The sequence below is a fragment of the Mytilus edulis genome, chromosome 1 (genome assembly GCF_963676685.1).
Source record: "Mytilus edulis chromosome 1, xbMytEdul2.2, whole genome shotgun sequence".
NCBI lineage: Eukaryota > Metazoa > Mollusca > Bivalvia > Mytilida > Mytilidae > Mytilus > Mytilus edulis.
Genome location: NC_092344.1, coordinates 118,969,882 through 118,973,627, shown reverse-complemented (window position 1 = coordinate 118,973,627; position 3,746 = coordinate 118,969,882).

Below are 3,746 nucleotides of genomic sequence, written 5' to 3'. Positions count from 1 at the left end.
TGTAGTCTTTATTATTATTTTAGGTCCAAACCTATTCATCAGCAGATGGTTCAATCTTAACTTAAACTACATGGATTTGACTTCATAGACAACTTTAACATTCGTGCAATTCCCCATCTATTTCAGATGTCAAAGTGCTAATGCAAGTAATGTTGCTGCAGATTTGACATGATTTATGCTGGCTGATCTAAGCATAACTAATTCATTAAAAAAATAAAAAATTGTCTAGTTGTGGTTGTGTTGGGCCACAATTAAAAATATTTTGGTTTGCCCAAACCCTACTCAAGGTTGAGACGGTGGATAGGTAGGTAGGCATTTTTTTTAAAGAAATTGAAGTATCGGATGTTTATTAGTCTTCATGCATATCTGATTAAAAAAAAAACTTCTTCAAATCAGGACAATAAAAGAATTTGAGTAGGCAGATTTTTTCTGGGTAGGTAGGGTTTGGGCAATCAAACCTATTCTTTTTTATGGCCTTGCATACATGAAAGGAAAGAATCATTTAAAGTTGGTCAGAAACTTCCAACTTATGCAGTCCTGTGTATATGTACAAAACTTTATGCTTTCTTATATTATATGTATTTAGGAAAGCATTTGTTAAATGAAAGGTATATGCACTTGAGAAATCATTAGTGCACCTTTATATGGGGACAACAATAAATATTATAATGGTTCCTGCATGACTTGGAAAGCTAGCTCAGTGGGTCCAAAATACAAACTAATTTACAGAAATATAAGCTTTGGTTGATATAAATCAACTTTGAGAGATGGGAGTACATTCCAGTTGTTTGTTTTGAAGGGTTTATTTATTTCAAGTTTTATAGTCTAGTAAGTTTATTCTAATATACCGGTAGATGAAAGATGTGGTATGAGTGCCAATGAGACAATTTAAAAAAACAAAACATTATAGGTTGAAGTACGATCTTCAACACAGACTTGGCTCACACCGAATAGCCAGCTATAAAGGGCCCCAAAAATGATGTGTAAAATCATTCAAAAGTGAAACACTTGTGAACTACTTCAACAAACAAAAACAACTGAACATCAGATTCCGGACTAGAAACCCATATCCTTGAATAAAGCTAAAAACAAATTGTAGAACTATCATTCCACAGATAGCACCATGACCAAGACAAAAATGTCAAACAAACAGTCCACAGGTAACAGAATAACCGAAGCAATAATATCCAGTAAACAAGTCATCAGATAATATTATGACCAAAGCGATAATGCCGAACAGATACAAACAAATCCACCTATAAAACCATGACAACAGCAAAAATGTTGAACAGACAACAGTTCACAAATAAAACTATGACAAAAGTAAAACTGTTGAGTAAACAGTCCATACATAACATGACTACAACAAAAATGTTGAACAGACAACAGTCCACATATATTTAACTATGGCAAACAGTCCAACAACTGCAGATATTACCACCATGACTACAACAAAAATGTTAAACAGACAAGACCACGGTCAACACACAAAACCATGACTTCAAAAAAAAATGTTAAACAGACCGACAACAGTCCACATATATATAACAACGACCAATCCAACAATGGCAAACAGTCCAACAACAGTCTGCAGATAACACCATGACTACAACAAAACATGTTGAACAGACAGACAGACAACAGTCCACATATATATAACAACGACCAAATGGCAAAACAAACATTAGTCCACAAAAACACCCATGACCAAAGCAATAATGTCAAACAGTCCACAATCAACACTACCTTAATGACCTTGTCAGTAAGTTTCAACATGCATGCATCAGTCCCAGAGGCGGATTTATGGGTGGGGGCCTGGGCCCCCCCCCCTTTTCTGGGAAAAATTGGTTGCTTATATAGGGAATCACTGAAGTGTGACCGGAGCGTGCCCCCTCTTTGGTAGTCAGTGGGCCCCCACTAATGATAATTACTGGGTCCAGTCCCTGACCAAAGCAAATATGTCAAACAAAACATGATAACCAAAGCAAAAATGTGCCACAATCAAATAGTTATCAAAACAATAGTCCATAAATAACAACATAAGTACAATGTGGAACAGACAAACAATAGTCCATAGATTACAACACAAGTACAATGTGGAACAGACCAACAATAGTCCATAGATTACAACACAAGTACAATGTGGAACAGACAAACAATAGTCCATAGATTACAACACAAGTACAATGTGGAACAGACACAATAGTCCACGGATAACACCTCGTGTGAAGCAAGTATGTCAAATCTACAAACAGTTCACAAACAACAGCATGACAAAACCAAGAATGTGGATTAAACTGTCCCAGATAACACCATGATAAAAAAATGTAAATCAGTCAAACAGCAGTTCATGGATAACACCCGACAAACACAAAATATGACTGAATGGAACATGAAATTACATTGTGCGAATTTTTACAACTGTGCAAACTAGAAAGTACAGATTACAAACCTTTAAATGATAAAGGATTTATCCAGGTGTGTGTTGTTGTATTGTACAGACTACAAGCTTTGTAAATGATATATAACATAGGCGTGTGTGTTGTGTTAGTGTTGTACAAATAACACACTTAATAAATGATACATATATAGCTGTATGTGTTGTACAGATTACAAGCTTTGTAAAAGATACATAACATAGCCGTGTGTGGTGTGTTAGTGTTGTACATATAACAAGCTTTGTAAATGATACATAACATAGCCGTGTGTGTTGTGTTAGTGTTGTACATATTACAAGCTTTGTAAATGATATATAACGGCCGTGAGTGTTGTAGATTACAAGCTTTGTAAATGATACATAACATAGCCGTGTGTGTTGTGTTAACACTTAATAAATGATACATATATAGCTGTATGTGTTGTGTTAGTGTTGTACAGATTACAAGCTCTGTAAATGATACATAACATAGCCGTGTGTGTTGTGTTAACACTTAATAAATGATACATATATAGCTGTGTGTGTTGTGTTAGTGTTGTACAGATTACAACCTCTGTAAATGATATATAACATAGCCGTGTGTGTTGTGTTAGTGTTGTACATATAACAAGCTTTGTAAATGATATATAACATAGCCGTGTGTGTTGTGTTAGTGTTGTACAGATTACAAGCTTTGTAAATGATATATAACATAGGCGTATGTTGTTTTAGTGTTGTGCAGATTACTGCAAGCTTTGTAAATGATATCTAACATAGCCGTGTGTGTTGTTTTAGTGTTATACAGATGATCACAGATAACAAACTCCATAAATGATACATGATGATGAGAATGTGGATTAAACTGTCCCAGATAATACGATGATTAAAAAAAAATGTAAATCAGACAAACAGCAGTCCATGGATAACACCACGACAAACACAAAATATGACTTTAAATGGAACATGAAATTACATTGTGCGAATTTTTACAACTGTGCAAACTAGAAAGTACAGATTACAAGCCTTTAAATGATAAATGATATAGCCAGGTGTGTTTTGTTGTATTCATAATTGTACAGATTACAAGCTTTGTAAATGATATATAACATAGCTGTGTGTGTTGTGTTATTGTTGTACATATAACAAGCTTTGTAAATGATATATAACATAGCCGTGTGTGGTGTGTTAGTGTTCTACAGATTACATGCTTTGTAAAAGATATATAACATAGCTGTGTGTGTTGTGTTAGTGTTGTACAAATAACACACTTAATAAATGATACATATATAGCTGTGTGTGGTGTGTTAGTATTGTACAGATTACAAGTTTT